Source organism: Heteronotia binoei, unplaced genomic scaffold (assembly GCF_032191835.1).
Source record: "Heteronotia binoei isolate CCM8104 ecotype False Entrance Well unplaced genomic scaffold, APGP_CSIRO_Hbin_v1 ptg000294l, whole genome shotgun sequence".
In the NCBI taxonomy this organism is placed as follows: Eukaryota; Metazoa; Chordata; class Lepidosauria; order Squamata; family Gekkonidae; genus Heteronotia; species Heteronotia binoei.
In genome coordinates, this window is record NW_026800011.1 from 682,176 (window position 1) to 701,700 (window position 19,525).

A 19,525-nucleotide genomic window follows, 5' to 3' on the forward strand; every position below is an offset into this window, starting at 1 on the left:
CTGGCACCTGTGCCATTTCATCTGAATCCTATCCAATAGGATCACAAACTGCTAGACTTGGGGCTGTTTCAAATGTGATGGCTTTCCTACATGAACAGAATGTCTGAAAAATGAATTTTGGAGGGGGAAAAAAGAAAGAAAAGAGGCCACCCAAAGCAATTTATTGCAGGAGATCCCTGGTTTTGAAATCAGTCACAACACGTTTGTGTTTGGTGGCTCCAACTGCTACCTTCATGATAAGAAATGAACATATGAAGCTGCCTTCTACTGAATCAGACCCTGGGTCCATCAAAGCCAGTACTGTCTTCTCAGACTGGCAGCGGCTCTCCAGGGTCTCAAGCTGAGGTTTTTCACACCTATTTGCCTGGACCCTTTTTTAGTTGGAGATGCCAGGGATTGAACCTGGGACCTTCTGCTTAACAAGCAGATGCTCTACCACTGAGCCACAGTCCCTCCCCAAATAACTGAGATGAATGGATGTTATTCAACAAAACGGAGACTCACATTCATTTTGTTAAGGAAAATGAAGTCCAAGTGATATTAAAAAATGGAACTAAAATAAAACTTAGTGCCAAACAAGCTATCCAGTTCGGTGACAGAACAAATCCAACCGAGTGTATTCTTTAGATTCATCCAAGTTGGTGCAGAACCTTAGCAGTCAGAACACTTGTTTCTACTAGGAAAAGGAAAGGAAAGGTCCCCTGTGCAAGCACCAGTCATTTCCAACTCTGGGGTGACGTTGCTTTCACGTTTTCACGGCAGACTTTTTACGGGGTGGTTTGCCACTGCCTTCCCCAGTCTTTTACACTTCCTCCCCAGCAAGCTGGGTACTCATTTTACTGATCTTGGAAGGATGGAAGGCTGAGTCAACCTTGGGCTGGCTACCTGAACCAGCTTTTGCTGAGATAGAACTCAGGTCGTGAGCAGAGAGCTCAGATCACAGTACTGCAAGTACTGCTGCTTTACCACTCTGCACCATGGGGCAACTTGTTTCTACTAGACACATGTGTATATTAATTATATCCAGAAAGCTGGATCCAAATAACAGGACTTGTGAGGTCCACTGCCACTGCCCCCTGGAAGAGGGAGTACAGATGGTCAAATCACTGAAGGGGCTTTGGTGGGAAGAGAGAGACCTAGAACAGTTAGAGCAGATAGAGTGCTGTGGGCAACAACTGGGAATAGTTGCCTGCAGCTCACTCTGATGTCCTGGACATGGCAGAGGAACTGGGAATAAGACTATTCTGACAGCTCAGAGGGTTCTAACCTGAAGCTCCTAGCAAGGACACGCAGTAATGGTGAGCCCTCTGGAGAGGAAAGCTCAAGAGATGCCAGGTAGAGAAATAGGCAGAGAGGAGTACCAGAAGCACTCACAGGGTAGGGGGAACGATTTCCTTAGAGGACTTCCTGGACAAAAGCCTGCAAGAAGGAAGGATTCTAAAACAGGGGTGTCGAACTCATTTGTTATGAGGGCTAGATCTTGTCAGGCCATGTGTGCCATAAAATGTAATGCCAGGTAGGGGAGATATAAACTTTATAAAAGATACAAACACTCAACCTAATCCACCTCACTGGCTTATTGAGCCTCAGTCAACAGAAGGAAGAGAGGCTTGGCTCAGTAGCTCTGCTGTGCAATTGAGAGAGCCTGGCAAAGCTAGCCCTCCTTCCCCCACTTCCACAGCAAGGGAAGCGCTTTGCTCTGTAGCTCCTGTGCGATTGAGCAAGCCTAGCAAAACAAGTTGTGATGAAGAAATAAGGAAGAGAGGGAGAAGGAAGCAGACAACAGTGAGTTGCTTGGGGCCTGATAGGAGCCTTCTGGGGGGCCTGATTTGGCCCTCGGGCCGCATGTTTGACACCCCCTATTCTAAAAAGCAGCATGAGTGTCTGCATATACAAAAAAAAATGTAAACATTGTGGCAGAATCAGCAAGGTCTGTAAGTTTATGATGTCTCAGATGAGCTCACAGAATATCACTAATGAAACACATCCTTTCTGTCTCCTGCATACACCTAATCCCCCCTCAAAAAAAATCAACAGAAAGGCCGCTAGTGAGGTTTCAGCAGACCACTGGGAACACCATGGGCTGAAGTTTCAGAACAGAAAAATCCATCAAAGTTGTACAAGTCAAAATGCCATGGACTGCAGAGGGGCATCATAGGGTCCAATGCAAACTTCCCATGAACACACTGTGCAAAAAGATACTTCCTGCTGGAATCATTAAAAAAAATCCTCACTGATTTTAATGTTACTGGGTTGAGTGTCCATGCATGCACAGCTTGTATTTCTCACTAAAGCTATCAAGGACTACTCTTCCTTAACTGTACAGGTCTGTGCAATTACAGTCATTTAAAAAAAAACAACCAACAATATGGTAAACTGTAGTAATGAATGGCAGTGTAATGACTAGCACAATGTCATCCAAACTCATCTATCTTTCCTTGGCAAACAGAATGTTTTTTAAAGCAGCAGGCCAGAAGAATAGAGCTATTCAAATGTACCGGCATGTGTTTCATCCATCTTATATAAACTTCCTAGAATTCTTCTCAGCATTTGGTTTCCATCAAGTGTTATTTAAAAATCAAGAGAAGTCTCTCCCATCCTACATTCAGCAACAGCTAAAGCTCTCTTACCTTTCCCACCCAAACAGCATTAAGTGGGAGGGAGAGAATTAACTCTACAGCATAGACATTTTTGGCACAACACCCTGAACCTTGTATCCCCTAAAGTGAACAGGTATTGGAAACAGTTTTGCCCACTCAGAAAGGTCAAAGGGATTCATAAGAGGCAAAATATACTTGTGATAGTTTTTAGGCAAAAAACCGTTGGGCAGTACAACATGCAATTTGCATTGGGAAGCCGTTCTATTTCTCACTTTTGAAAAAAGCAGCAAGGGTTAGGGGGTTAGAGGCAGTTCCTGCAAAAACAGACATGGAACTGTGTGTTCTACATCTCCTGTTGCTTGAAGCAGTTCTAGAACCCTTTTCTAGCTCAGTGCTGGGGTAGAAAATGTCCATGGCGAAACCACAGCCTCAGCATACCTCATTCTTGCACCATAAAACAGCCACAATCGCTTCCTGCATACCTCTTTCTACAGTTAAAATTTCCTGTCAAAAGGCATGACTTGAGTCAAATTTCCACTTCCTCATCTATCCCAAAGTTTCTACATACAAGTGTTCACCGTGAGTGAATTATACATGCATTCACTGTAATGTGTGAACCAGGGTGGCATACAGTAGCTACAAACTGGACTGTGACCTGTGGTCTTCTCAGGATTTATTATTTAGCAGAGAAACTTTCGTTCACAACACTCAAAAGATTACACAATATTGGGGGGGGGGGGATGCTTTGCCCAACTGCAACTTTTTTTTAGTACTAGTTGTTACAAAAGTAAAACAAAGGGTTGAGGTAGCCCAGTGAACGAAATCACAGCTGCACGTGCTACTTCACACACAAGATCCCCATAAAGCTTTTGGTTCACCATAAACCACCAGCAGGGAGCAGCACTGCTAGCCAGTCTAAAATGCTAACTCTTATTCAAAAGATTGCCAGAAATCCTGGAGAAATGGGCAGCTTTCATGGTATGGAAAATTATATCCCATTTAGTCTCTACTAAAGGGATAGGATATTCTTCAAGCACGCACATGACCTAGCAGGAAGCAACCCCAGTTAAGTAACTCAGGCATTTTGTGTTTCAAGTAACAAATGCTCATGTTCGTGGACTACTTAAAGCACCACAACATTAGAAGAAAGTCAGAAAGACTATTTTTATGGATAATATTTCATTTGATGAATATTCCCCTATTTACAGAAGCAGATGCCATAGTCTTCCATGACAGTTCGGTATTCATGCAAGCAAATCATTCCTAGGAATAGTTATTTGTGCAAATAAGTTACACATCCCACCCCTCTAATGTCCACATTGGTTCTCTTCTCAGATTCTTCTCCCCCCACATGGCTGCGTTCAGGAGTATGTGTGGCACCTGACTTGGGTTTATCTAGCACAGACTGAAAAATTCAGAAATATAGCTGGCAGTTCCTCTGGAGGAAAAAAAATCTGCAATATTTATCAGCATAGGTATTTAATTATGGAACAGACTTCAGTAGCTAAGACATTTTAGAAAAACTACATGAAAAAACAAAAGTTTCTAGAACAAACTCCTTGCTATATTTCAACTTACTCTTTAAAAATATGTCCCTTTTCACCTTTAAAAAAACAGGGAGCCCAGTTTTGATTAGCAAAACACATGTGGCAGGTGAGTTAATCCCCCCTCCTGCTTCAGTCAGCAATTTGCATTTTATACATAGCTGCTTGCTCTTTATTGTTTTTCCCTCTCCCACCCAAGGTGTGATGCATTTATCATTTGCTAGCGGCTGCTTCTCCTTTCTTAAACCTGTCTGTTAGCATGTGAAATTAATATTTTTCTGCTGCAGATTCTGATGGGAAAATCCCCATGCCGCCTCCATATCTGATACTGTACATACTTTCCATTTTTAAATACAATGTTGAGGTCTAAATATTCAAAACACTTTTGCGATCATAAATTCTGGCCCCATTTTCCTTGCAGAGTATGGTATTTAGACAAAAGAGTTCTTTTTTTATTACATAGAAAAGCCTGTTATCAGTGCTTTTATATAAATATTACACACACACATACAAACACACATATTCCAGAATCAGAACTACAGTTGCCAACAACCAGGACAAAAAATGTCCTGCCCCTTTAACAGAAGCTTAATGGGATGGTATTTACTAGGTGATTTATTTGCCTCCAAGCTACAAAAAGCTTCAACTGCCCATTTCCAGACATTAAGCATCTATTTAAAAATACTTGAATCTGCCAAAGCTTATGTTGTAATAGGTGCTTTTTAGGTGCTGTAGAGTTCTTGCTCCTGTTGTCACAAACTTAACATGGGTCTCCCACTAGAATCCATTAGCTTAGGCCCAGCTTGCTTTATGTTCAGCAGAATCAAATGCTTTTTTTTTAAATTACAGAGAACAGTCAATGAACATGACAGCAAAAGAAGGCAAGGAGATTACAGCCCAAAATTTGCAACAAAAATGGCGAAGAAAAAGGAGAGAAGTTAAAACTGGAGTAAACTGCAGAAGAATGTGTGTTCCTTCCAATCGCATGCACATGCCTTACTTCCTATAAGGAAGGAGAACTAAGTGGCTGGGAGAAAGTTTTCAAGTCCCCCTCCCCCATACTCTGCCTCTTCAGGAGAACATCCTCTCACGCACAAACACATTTTGCGTCCCATATGAAAGAAGATAAGAAGCAACTCTGCACCTTTCTCACGAATGCATTCCTGAGCCTTGGGCCAGCTGCAGTAAATGCCTTGTTCTTCATAATATCCTAACCTTTAGAGGATGGCCTAACCTGCTGGATTTAGGGTTGCCAAGAAGAGTGAAGAATAACACCCTGCCCCTTTAAAATACTTCATGTGTGGAAATGACTGCTGAATTATATCTGGTACGGCTAAGCCTGGGCTGTTTAATTATTTGGGTTCATTCCTATGGACAAAGCAAATTTGTCATGGCCTGTTTTATAGTATTTTTATAGTACATGATATGTCACTTGCACTTACTTCTCCCCACATCAGGATGCTGTTGGCATCTTTGTGCAAATACAACAGATCCTATGCTGAGTTACTCTATTCTGTGCCCAAAGAAATCTTGCACAGGATTACACTGCAAGCATCTGAAATATCATTATGTGGTCCTTAAAACACTTTTTAAAAACCACCTCCAGCTAAACACATACCCATAAAGATGCAGGCTGCAATCCAGAACAAAACCATTGTGACTATTAAAATGTACTGGGTTCAAAGCATGAAGATGCCCAAGAGATAGTGAGTTCAGCTCTTTATTCAGTGATTCAGCATAGTGAGATAGGAACAGAACTGTCTGGCAGGACCAACCGCCCTGCTTATATGCATGCAAACCTCCCACCCAAAACCCATTACCATCATCCCATTACACACAACTATAGGTTAATAGCTGGTCTAACGATCCCTGATGGGCCTCCTTCCTGAATCCCATTACCATCATCCCATTACACACAACTACAGGTTAATAGCTGGCCTAACGATCCCTGATGGGCCTCCTTCCTGAATCCAAGTGGCTATTGTTTTAGGGTCTCCAGCTCAACCAAGTCTCTGCTGGCCCTAAGGCCAAACTCCAGTTCCAATACATAACAACTATGTTTTTATTTCTTTAAATATTTCTATCCTACCTTCTCCCACCCCTGGGGGCCCAAGGCAACTTTACAGAAGAAAGACCAACAGATATGAACATTACTCATCAGCACTAAAAGCAAGCACTGAACAGATCCACCAATATCCCATACCACAAAGCTCAACAGAAGAAACCCTCATCAATATTCACAAACACATGTCCTGAAAAATATTTTAGCCCCCCCCCCCCAAAAAAAAAGAGTAAGGCTGCTCCTGACCACCTGAGGCAGGCCGTTCTACCAAGATCAGCCCAGTGACTGGGGGGATTGAATGCTTCCAGGAATCAAAGCACAGCTAACCCGACCTGATGTGAGGAAGTCTATTTGGTTTCAGTGGGATTTTTGCTAAACTTCAGCCAACTGAGGGGGAGGAAGACAGGGGGAAAACAGTTGCCTTTTGGAAGCCTGCACTAACTGGCAATATTAAGGTTATGATGCCCATATTTCATTCAACTACATGCCAAGTGCTATCCTGGAACAAATACTACTTCAGAAACATAGTTTCAGTCACTCTATATGCCACATATCTCTGTATATTAATTACAACTTACATTTGTTGTTGGTCCAACCCTATTAAGTGTTGTGCTTCGTTGTTTCCTTCAGTGTGACCCATGCAGTTTGAGAGGCTGATTAGTATTAATTGGCTACCTTCAGGTTAGATGAAAAATCTCCTTTGCCAACGTAAGGAAAAGGAAAGGTCCCCTGTGCAAGCACCAGTCTTTTCCAACTCTGGGGTGACGTTGCTTTCACAATGTTTTCACGGCAGACCTTTTTACGGGGTGGTTTGCCATTGCCTTCCCTGGTCATTACACTTTCCCCACAGCAAGCTGGGTACTCATTTGACTGACCTGGGAAGGATGGAAGGCTGAGTCAGCCTTGAGCCGGCTACCTGAACCAGCTTCCGCTGGAATCGAACTCAGGTCATGAGCAGAGGGTTCCAACTGCAATACTGTAGCTTTCCCACTCTGCGCCACAGGGCTCTTTGCTCCATAAGCCAACATAAGGCACACCCATAATTCTGTCCTGGACTTCATTTAAATAAAAAGTACATAAAACTTTGCTTTCTGGTAACTGGACGTTCAATAATGTTAAAGGCTCACACTAATGGGATACGGCAGCCTGCGAACCAAGCTCCAGATGCCTGGAGCAGCAGCTATCAGAACCAATGTACACTAGGCAGCCATACAAAGACCTCTTAAGAACACTGCCAGAAACTCCTCACCCTCCACTACTGCCTCAGTTCCTGTCATTAAAACTTCCATATTCCTTCATGCTACTAGAGGAAGACACAACTATTTGTTTCTCTCCATTATACAAAGCATTGCCATAGGATGCATGAACAACCAGTGGCACTCAAAGGGGTGAAAGAGGGCTCTCCACAGTAACCCGCTCTGGCAGCCGCTGCTAATGTTGTTACCAGGAGCCCTGTGAATATGCAGTGACTACTAGGTGCACGGGCTGATTTGTGAATAGAATTCTTACAACATAAAGAAAGCAAAAAATTATCCGGAATCACAAAACTGTAGGCCATCCATGCGCCTTTAGGATACTTCACAGAGGCCATTTCCCCCCACAATCCAGTCTGGGGAAGCTTACAATTTTACCAGGTGGTGAACTACTAAAAATGTTGCTATACTGGTAGGTTTAACTTTGACTATTAGAGTTGGGGGGGGGGGAACCCTCTCCCCCACCCAGAACCAGATCTATATGTTTTTTGAGGGGGGCAAAATTAAAAAATGATGCCCCCTTATGGGGCATTCTATTTTATGGTCCCATAGAATACAATGAACACCATACCCAATTTGCCCCCCCCCTCAATCAGCACTCGGGGCAAGCACACCCCTCTGCCCCCCCTAGATCCAGCCCTGCCCCCACCCTTATTAACATATAATGACAATGAAATAGAAAATTAAGCTGCTACTCTGACAGTGCCGTCACATAATAAGCCATCATTTGAGAATATTTTATCAGTCAACAGATGTGTCACTATTCATATGTATTGCTAGGAGTGCTGACATTTCATATTGCAGTGAGTTTTGATTCTACATTTAAAATCAAAAGACTAGCAAAATGTCACACTTCAATTTTTTTTAATGGTGTGGGCAGTGGAAGTTACAGAAGCTGACATGGGCTGCAAAATGCCATCTAAAAATCAGTAGGTTCTCACTATAGCGTGAGGTTTGTTAAATGCAGGAGAAATGAAGTAAAACAGCTAAATGAACAGAACTGGAAGCCGTGAACAGCTAGAACACTGTCTGAAAGTATATAGAATTGCAATTGTTCAAGGGAGACAATAGCATGTAATTGACTTAGAATGAATTGGCTCCTAGGATAGACTTTCACTTTTGTTTAGACTTAAAAGTATGAGCTGCCTGATTCCAGAAATGTAGGTCAAAAAGAGAACACGTCATACAGAAGTATGTATGAAGTGTATTGGTGAGAGTGAAGGTCATACAATGGAGATGACTACAATCTTTGTCAGGGCTGCTTCACAATCTTGAAACACACAAGAACATAGAATTGCAATTACTTCACATTATTTATGAATTTAATTTTTTTTTAATTTGGTAAGATGACACTGATATACTGCTTGGTGAATCATTCACATTTTAAATCACTATACATATTTTAAATTCATTACAATTTTTAATATTTACAATTTTAATTAATTTCATTAGTGATTAAAATCTCCTCTTCTGATGCTCTAAATTTAACTAAAATACCTGACTCAGTCCTTTCTGAGCAGTCAAATGCTCAACCCTAATGCAGATAACATCTGTTTTAATTATACAAGTTCTCTAACACAGAGGCCAAATCTTAATAAAAGTTCCTCAAAATAAAAACAGACAACCAGGCAGGGAATCACAATAAATGAAGGAAAAGGTGGGTTTTTTCCCTCTCACTTGCTGACACTCAAGACTGCAATAAAATAAAGAAGTAGGGGTCAGAATTCCCCTCTGTTCTTTATTCACATGACAATAGCTACTCATAGAATAAGATTCATCCACACAAATTAGCTCTGGGCAGGCCCAGTGACTTCCAACAGTGCTATCTGCATGTCTTTGTTTTCAAGAACCCAGGTGATCTATAACTTGCTTGAAAGGAAAAATGTGTCACCCCACATAAGCTTAGGCCAGAAAAACTCCACTAATTAAAAATTATTAATAACTTAATATAGCCAAAATTAAACTGCCTTTGGATCATTTGGGAGATTATTCAAAACTAGGCCGGGTCAAGAGAAAAAATACTGTCAGAAGCAGGAGGCCAGTTCCAATACATGCTGTCATCTAATGCCATGTGGGTTGCAAATCCTCTGCATAATTCTAGAGGCCTAAAACCAATTGATTTCCATGAGACTTCAGGCCATGCAGTGGACTACATCGCAGGGGTGACCAATGGTAGCTCTCCAGATGTTTTTTTTGTCTACAACTCCCATCAGCCCCAGCCATTGGCCATGCTGGCTGGGCTGATGGGAATTGTAGGCAAAAAACATCTGGAGAGCTACCGTTGGCCACTCCTGGACTACAGCATTGAGGGAGGCTAACACCAGTCCTGGGTACACAACACTGAAATTAAGCAAGAGGGCCCATTCTAGGATGAACAGTCCTGCCCTGGAAAACGCATTTTATTTTTTTGTGTGACCCAATTGCTTATTGGGGGGTTTTAAGATGGTATTACACTTTTTTTCTGCACAAAAGTAGGGGAAGTAAGATTGGGCGAGAGCTTTCTTCTTAGCTTTCTTGACTTGTTGCTATCAAAAGACTTATCCTACTGGACTTTGCCTAATCCTTTTAAAACAATTTGCTGTAATCTGTTTTACAAGTTAATTATACGTTGTATGAACAAATATCTCTCTTTTTTCCCTGAACCTAGCACTATTTCACTAGTTGATTCCAAGCTCTAATGCAGAGGTCTCAAATTCTTTTGAGCCTGTTGGCACCTATGCAATTCTGACAAAGCATGGCAGCACAGGAAGTTGTCCCAGATAAGAAATGGCTGCTGCATCGTACCTTCAGTTACACTGTGAAGATCCTTGTGTTGTGGTGGTAGCTGCTGCCAAAACAATGCTTTAAAAAAAAAACACCTACACAACCACAACCAATTGAATCTCCACTGCCCAATCAGTATTCAAGCTCGGCAAAAACTTCAGGTAGCAGCATCAACTTTCTAAAAACACTTGGCAGTCTCTCATGGCATCCACAGACACTCTGAGACTGAGTTTTGGAGTGGAGGATGGAATATAGATCCAATATCATCATCTTCTTCTTCTTCAGACACCATGTTGAGGAGTCCTGCTCTAATGTGAGTCACAGAGTTCTATAGTTATCTCCCTGAGTGCCCTTCACCCAACTAAAAGGTCTTCCCTTTTCTACAAAGAATTGTTTCTTCAAAAGGGAGATTGAGAAATCCCTTGATTTTAATTTGTTCTTATCTGATTCTAGAAAATCTCCAGTACTGCACACAATAAACCAGCGGTACTTACTCAGCAGGTTGCAGGGAACCACATTTTCAATTACCATGAACAAAAAGACCCACATTTGCTTCTATACCATGGCATGAGGCTTGCACCTCAAAGAGGCTCACAGCTTTCTGTCACTCCAGCCACAGCTGTTCCAAGGCGGAGCCCTATTGCCAAATATAGTCCTCCCCCCCCCCCATCGGGGAAGGGTTTTGTCTGCTTTCCTAAAACATAGCGTGGATGCCACATTAAGGAACGCTGCTCAGAATTCAGAAAGCAGACACTGCATTTTTATTCAGGTGGGTAGACCTGTTGGTCTTAAGCAGAGGAACAAAGTTTGAGTCCAGTGTTACCTTTAAGACAAAGTTTTATTCAAGGCAGCACATGAAAGCTTATATCTTGAATAAGACTTAAAGGTGCCACTGGACTCAACCTTTGTTCTACAGCATTTTTATATAAGCTTTTTTCAGTTGTTATGACTGTTGCAGGTCATGTGTGCTTTCGAGGAGATTGTGGGATCTTCTTTCTGTGAATCTTCCTGTTTTTGTACATGTGAAACAAAACCCTGATTTATCTGGGTACACATTCACGTGTACTAGTGCAGCAATATATTTGCATTTTTTCTTTAATTTATATGATTGGCAACTAAGTGTATAGATAGGATCATGCACATGAGACCACTTTTAACATGCAAACTGCCCATAAAAATCATAATGACCGAAAACAGACAATGTGGTGTAGTGGTCAGAGTGCAGGACTAGGACTTAGTTCGAATCTACACTCTGCCCTGGTAGATTGTTGGATGACCTTTGGCCATTCATACTTTCAGCCCTATTTATCTCACAGGGTTGCTGTGGGGATAAAATGGAGGAATAAGTGGAGCTGCTTTGGGTGCCCCACTGGAGAGAAAAGTGGGGAACAAGTAAATAAATAAAAAGGAGAGCGACATTACAATATAGTACTTGCTGATTAGCACAAATGAAGGAATACAAGCACTTCTCAACTGCCGACTCTCTTCCACTTCACCTCTGAATCCCTTTTAACAAATAATCCACCTCACCTTGTGCCCAACCCTGTTAGAACTGGTTCTAAACCAAGTTACACTTGTATGCACCAACTACTGACTGACTCAACCTGGTTATTAGAGCAATTTGCATTAGGATTGCATCCCCAGTAGTCTACTTGCGTACGTGAAGAAAGATTTCACTGCTTTCTTGCATAAACATCGAATAGACTTATGTTACTATTCAGAAACACATCCAACATCTACCTGAGACGTATGCTTTTCCACATCGATGAGACTTGGTTTTTCAAGTGGCTCGATTCCAGTATGATTGCCAGCTTCAGACTGGGAAATACCTGGAGATATTAGGGGTGGAGCCTGAGGAGAGTGAGGTTTGGGGAGGGAGGGACGTCAATTGTGTATAATGCCATAGAGACCACCTTCTAAAGTAGCCATTTTCTCTAGGTGAATTCATCTGTGATCTGATGATCAGTTGCAACAGAAGAAAATCCCCAGCTACCACCTGGAGGTTGGCAACCCAAGTTCTAGAATGTCAATATTTTAAAATAAAAATAAAGCAAGTTTGACAACATAGCCATTTTTGATCTGCAAACACTGTTGCTAAATCCAATTTATGTTAAGAAAGAGGGAAAGAGAGGCAGGTGCTTAATAAATTCTCAACTGCTCAGACTACCTAGGCAGGAAGCAGGTTTAGCAGAACTATTTAACTCAGTGGTGTGTTCCTGAGATGACCCTTTTATTTCCTCTTCTTACCACATGAATGGTAATCATTCATTCCCCTAAGGAATAAGAAAGCACTGCACTTGGGGACACTGCTGAACCTCGAGCAAAACTTGCCCTTTCTCCTTTAATGCTATATGGCCCAGCTCTCACTAATAGAGATTCCCTAAAACAAAACCCCACAAATGTGTGTGTGCGCGCACAGACCACACTAAATAGGGAGTGGGGGGGAAAGAATCATGAAAAGATGGCTGCCTGCAGTTTAAGATTTACACTGAGCTTTCTTCTCTGTCCTACTGCAGGTACAAGCCAAAGGGCTTTTGGGCCTTAACTCTAAATCCATGGTTCAGTCTGTGACCTTGATGGACCATCCTGATGAATACCAGACCAGGCTGTTCCCCTCCTCCCTTTTTAAACTTTATTTTTGGTCATTTAAATTATCTGTTTAAATTGTAAGGGTGTTTTTGGTAAGCAGGGGGAGGGGGGAAGATGATAAATGCTCTAAAACAAATTCCTTCCTGGCAATCCACACTTCTTCCCTCCCTAGACTTGCCATTATCAAAATGACACACATTTTTGCGGGTTAACCATACAGGCCGGAAGTTTCAATCTATTTTCTCTCAAGGATTCTAATTTTAGTTTTGCTGCCAGCCCAGGAAGGGCGGGGGGGAATTGATCAGCTCCAAACCTTTTCTCAAAATAGATATAATTTACTTTGGAAGCTATATTGAGGAAAATATAGGACATGTGTCCAAATCTAAGTTTTAAACCACTCAGTAGTTTATAAACCAATTTAGTTTTCAGGAAGTTCTTCAAGGGCTTGAGGGAAGATGCCCTGGGAAGAAGATGCCTACTGCATATATTTTTGCAAGGAACGCAAGCAATTGTGGTTAAGATTCAAAACGAAACCAGTGCAACATCAAAACAAAAAAAGAAAAACAGAACTACCCTCTCCTTAACTTTATTTAGAAGCATATAATCAACTGGCCTTAAAGACACACCTGAGCTTTTCATAAGTTTAGAGCTTTTTTTAGAGCACTCCCTATGAACAACAGAAAAAATAGTACAAGAAATACTCTTAATGCTTATTTCAGGATTCTACCGCCTCACTTTAGAACTACAGAAAACCAGACAGAATTATCCCCACATATTAAGAGATGGCCATAGCAACTGACAGCATGGGAGTAAAAACTGCAATCTAATCACTACTGGAAAACATGAGTTTGTTGAAGGGATAGGGACCTTACAAGTCAGACTTGTTACCAGTGGCAAGACAGTGTAATATGTTACAGATAAAATAAATCAGAAAAGACACCCTCCCAGTGATACACAAAAGAGGATAAGTCCAAACAAATTTTAATGGCTTAAAAATGTGGTACAAGACGTTCCTCAAACTTATAAAAAGAGATTGTCGTACATATTCACTATTTTGTGAGTTGCATCATATGATGTTCTGTATATGTTTCAATATTGTTTAATTATGTTTTCATTATTCTAACTTTGATGTATATATTTATTGTTGTAATCTGCCCTGAGCTCTGTTGTGCAGGGGAGGGACGGCTAGAAATCTAATTAATTAAATAAACAATTTCTGAACCATTCTGCATAGCCAAGGCCACTTAACAGAGGGCAGCTAACGCCACCTTACAAAACACAGTAATGCCGCCTTACAAAACACATGTGGTAAAGTATTTAAACATTACTTCCTACTGCATGACAAAGTTTGAGTCTAGTGGAGCTTATACTGCGAATAAAACTTTCTTGGTCTTAAAGGTGCCACTGGACCACATGGCTGCCACGCCTGAATCTATCCCTAATGCATGGATTGCAAAGGAAAAGACTTTTCAGGAACTACCCACTGGTGTTAAATACCATGAAAACTGACTCTTGGTGACCATAATTATATTTTGACTGCTTTGCTCACCAAATAAGCCTGAGATTTTTACCTGTGTCTTCTCTCTCCATCCTTTTAACACTCTTTCTTCTGCCCCTGTACAATGCCTTGTCTCTCAACATAACAACAACACCATCTGTCACTATATTTAAACAGTCATTAATGGATCCATCTATTTTCTTGAACCTCCACCAACCACCATCACCACTGTGGGCTATGTTCCCCTAGCTGTTGGGGCAACATCTGCCTTTGGACTGGGCACTTCTACTCACATACGAGGTGCATGTATCTCACCAATTTCCAATGATTCTCCCTACCAGTAGCAGCCCTCCCTGTGCCATGCTGCATGCTATTCTGAATCCTCAAGTGTTATTTTTTTCCAGAGGGAAATGCTGTAGGCACACAGAAAACGATGAGTGGTAGTTTGTTTGATCTTCCTTCAAAAACAGAGTGCTTCTCACACTACTACATGTGACGAGCTTGTGAATCTCTTCAAAATAAAACTAGCATAACAAACACCAGCAGGTTCTCCTATCTCACACAGCAACAGTGAATAGTTTTATAAAGATATTCTTTTTTAAAAAAAAAAATGTGTACTACTCAGCTCCTATGCTGATAGGGAGGTAATGGGGCGTTTGAGGACAGCTGCAATAAGGACATATTTAATTAAACACAAAATTAATTATTCTAAAATCTAGTTCACTGGTGGTGGGAATTCCTCTCTCCCATGGATTATATGTTTAAGTGGCAAGAACTATTTCTTCTCAGAAGGTTACCCCTTTAATGTCCATGACATGTGGCTAGAGAAAGGATATTGCCCCAGCACAACAAGCCATGGACGGAAGCAGTAACCTTGTCAAAGGAATGCTGCCTGCCCCTGTAATCAGTGGCTAGTGCAAGTATAGTTTTGAAGAGGAAGGGAGTGGGGAAGAAAGTCACCCCGAATTCCCAGAACTCTGAAGGCAAGCAGAGCAAGGCTACTAGAAAAGTTAACAGATCTATAAACAAGCATTACTGGGAACACAGGCTGCTGGGAAGCCAGAAGTAAGCCAATCCAAACTCTTCCAAGGGTTTATTTATTGGAAATTATATATTTATAAGTACTAAAAAAATAATAATAAACCCATAACTAACCTTTTTGCCAAGATACACCCTAGCTGACAAACTATTAAAGGAGTAGAAAAGAGCCAAGAGTCCAGTAGCACCTCAAAAGACTAATGAAAATTTGTGGCAGGGCATGAGCTTTGATGAGTCACCGCTCACTTCTTCAGATACTGAATATTCAGATATGAAATGTAACAACAATTACCTTTAATGGTATTAAAGGTGGTTGTTGCTGTTGTTACAGATGTCATTTCATGAGTCACCGCTCTTTTTCAGATACTGTGTCTGAAGAAGTGAGCAGTGACTCACAGAAGCTCATACCCTGCCGCAAATTTTGTTAGTCTTTTGAGTTTGTTGCTTTCTAATGCTATATATAAAGTTCAGTACTAAAGTTAAGGTCACTGCTTAATTTGCTTTACTTACACCATTTTGAATTAATATTTGCAACTGTATTTCTGTGAAAGATGTGGTAATCCCAGCAAGAATGGTGGGATATAGAATGACTTCCCTTTGGCCCCTTCCCCATCTTTTCGTTTGCAAACACAGACATCTCTACCTACTCAGCACAACTTATTTTAGAAAAAATAACCATTAGAAAGCTTTTTTAAACATGGTCTACTGAGTGGAAACAAGGCAGAAGCAAAAACCCAACTCCAACAGATTATCTGAACTGTTTGCCTCTTACAGCGTTCAAGATCTCAAGAGTGGCAGATTATAGACACAAATGCAAGTATTTCTTCAAGTCTGCCTGGGAACTCTAGGACTGTGGCTTAGTTTTCATATCATACTGGTTCATCTTTTGGGAGGCAGAACAGAACACAGAATGAGGAAAAGCAGCCACTCTTTGGGTCCATTTCAGGTCACAAAAAGTGCACAAGGGGATCCAGCCTAAAGCAATTATTTCAAACTGAATCAAAGGCCATGGGGTGCCTACTGTTTAAAAGTTGGAAATGCCATTAATAGAATACCCAGCATCATGGCACTAGGTGGGAAGCTGCTGCTGTGGTCCTGATTTAGCTACCCGCCCCCCCCCCCCAAAATGTTAAAAATCAGAGAGACAGGATTGCAACCTGCTCACAATCTATAGGAAGAAGAGCAGACCACTGAGCCTCTGGAGAATGACAAGGTGCTAGGAGCAATATTTTCCTCAGAACTTCCATTGAGGCACACATCTGCAGGGCAAGTTTCATGTACTTTGTCACCTCAAGGAAAAACACCATCACCTCCAGGGCCCATGTGGTCACTAGCAGAGTCCAAGCCAAGTCCCTTGCAGCAATGACAGTCATCCCTTGTGCTGCCAGCAGCTAGCACCAAAAAGAACAGTTGCCTTCCTGTGCCAACCTCTCAGCTTTCCTAGTGGCAATTTAATCTGCAGTTTTCAGACCAGTGATATAGCTTTACACAGGATAGGCAAAGACACACAGAAAAAGATCAAATAAATGGTGGTCATGCACTTATATGGCAGAAACTAAGGTGCTGCTCTCAGAATGTGACAGGGCTGAGAGCAAAGTCTGCTCAAAGGAATAGGCTTCTATCGCTGCAGATACCATGGAGGATGATCCAAAAGCACACAAATGTATCATTTTCATCCTCCAATGTCAAATTATTTAAATTTATGGAAACTATCTTCCTCAAATATATATCCATACAATGCCAGCACTTTTTTTAAAGTTGTAAAAGCAAGAACAGCCCTGATAACCCAGGCTAGCATGATCTCATTAGACTAAACCAGATTGGTGCTTGGATGGGAGACCACTGAGGAAAACCTGAGGGCTGTTATGTTGAGGAAGGGAACAGCAAACCACCTCTGCTCAGCTCTTGCCTTGGAAACCCCTTAAGGTGGGACTTGTTTGTGACTCCACAGCATGCTTTACCTTCACAAAAGCAAGAAGTTAAAAAATAACTTCAAGTAAACTAAAATTACATTTAACTACTGGCAACAAATCTTATAAACTACCTGAATAGAGTTAATGAAGACTAAAAAGCCTGATTGAAAAGCCTAAAGAATAGCAAACACAGATTTGTAAATATGTCACAGAAACACACTCGCAAAGCAAGAGAGAACACAAATTATTCATTCTTGCTCCCACTGTTAGTGCCAGTCATCCATAAACTGTGTAACATTTCATAAATAAATAGAAGAGACTAAAGAGGGGGAAGTACGCTAAAATGGAAAAGAAGCAATCTAATAAATTGCAAATGATACTTAAACCCATTCACCCTTTTTTTGTCTATTGAAGCAAGATATCCCCATAAGATCCAATGCAGTGGAAAGCACCTCCACTTCAGAAGGGGGATTTGTGCAAGCCACCACAGAAACAAGGCAACTCTTCTTAACAAGGATTTAAAGGGGACCATCGGGATGGGGGGGGGGAGAGATTTTTCTATATTAACTTCTCTTGCTTCCTTCAATCCACCTCTGCATTCAGCCTTGCATGGAAATAATATATTAATGTAACTAAACTACATTAATTAATTTAATTACGGTAGTTTCCAACTAAAAAGAGTCCAGGCAAGTAGGCGTGAAAAACCTCAGCTTGAGACCCTGGAGAGCCACTGCCAGTCTGAGTAGACAATACTGACTTTGATGGACCAAAGGTCTGATTCAGTATAAGGCAGCTTCATATGTTCTTCATATGTACCTGATTTCTACTTGATTTTTAATTCGAATACACACACCACCTTGAACTCCTTGGAGGAAAAGCAGAATAAAAATGTACTAGACCATAGTCACATGCCACTATATTTTCTTTTTATGTTTTATATTTCCTGGTGCAGGACTCTTATCTGGGAGAACTGGGTTTGATTCCATACTCCTCCACTTGCAGCTGCTGGAATGGCCTTGGGTCAGCCATGGTTCTCATAGAGCTGTCCTTAAAAGGGCAGTTTCTGTGAGAGCTCTCTTAGCCCCAACTATCTCACAGGGTGTTTGTTGTGGGGGAGGAAGGTAAAGGAGATGTAAACCATTCTGAGACTCTGAGATTCAGTATGAAGGCCAGGGTATAAATCCAACATCATCATCTTCATCATCATCACTGTAAGACTTGCATGAAGGCCTGAAGCAGGGATGCGTCCAGCAATAAAGCCAGCACACTAGCCCCACTTTCTGGTGTAATATTAGAGACAGTTCACCAACACTGTTAACAGCTAGAGAATGGTTACAGAATTCAACTACGAAGTCAGCACAACTGCTTTGTAGAGAAATAATAGGTTGAAGTTTTCTTCTGTATCCAAAGCAGTTTAACTTTTTTCTGTTCAAACCACACAGGAGGGGGAATGGATTTGGCAGGAAGGGGAGAGATGACGCTGCTGCAGTGGCACTGTCCTAAGTTTGTTTTGCATTTGATTTCACTCTGCAGTCCCCATTTTAAAATGGCTGGTATTTGGTTTTGAAATTGAAATGTTAAATATTTTAAAAATATTTTTAATCAGAAAACTTGGCTTATATATATATGCTCCTGGTGTTTCTGTGGAATTCCATGATCTCTAATCTCAACATTTTATTTTCTGGAACTTTAAACTGATCTGCTTCTATATGTGTCTAAATCTTGCCCCACATATTAGTTGTGAGGGACATCTGCTGTAAATACCTTAAAATCAGGGAAAACTCAAATCATCAACTTTGCTTCTTGCAAGGTAAAACACTATCTGGAAGGATCTCAAGGCTACCAGCCCAATACATTTTTAAAAGAATCTTCTCATCAAAAAATTGGAATTATGAAATTATGACCATCACTTTGTGGAGAGCGGAATGATCACATCAAGAGCTGTTTGTGGGTTTTAGTAATTAACCGTTAACTGCTCTTTTACATACCATCTTCAAACCCCTAAGCAATGTCTCACCCCTACTTCCACCATCAACAGTAAAACCATGTTACAGTTACAGCAGCATGGAAAATCAGAAGTAGGACTGTAGTATAATCTTTTTAAATTGTGGTATCATTGTTAACAAATAAACTGAAGAATAGAGCCCAAAGGAAAGACTGTTAAAACATTTCTGGTATGTCAAAACTTCCTATGTAATTCCAAGCCAATCTTGTTTATGCTAAACAGACCAATGAGTTTCTTGACCAAAATTAGCTACATCAGCT

General features: G+C 41.2%; 1 protein-coding gene and 1 non-coding gene across 9 annotated transcripts in view; both read right to left on the bottom strand.

Annotated features, from left to right (window-relative positions):
- Window positions 1-19,525, bottom strand: part of LOC132590551 (inositol polyphosphate-4-phosphatase type I A) — a 112,064-nt gene that overhangs the window by 78,896 nt on the left and 13,643 nt on the right. The gene's annotated exons all lie outside the window — the stretch shown is intronic.
- On the bottom strand, window positions 382-456 carry TRNAN-GUU (transfer RNA asparagine (anticodon GUU)). The gene has a single exon. It is a non-coding gene; the product is annotated as a tRNA-Asn (tRNA).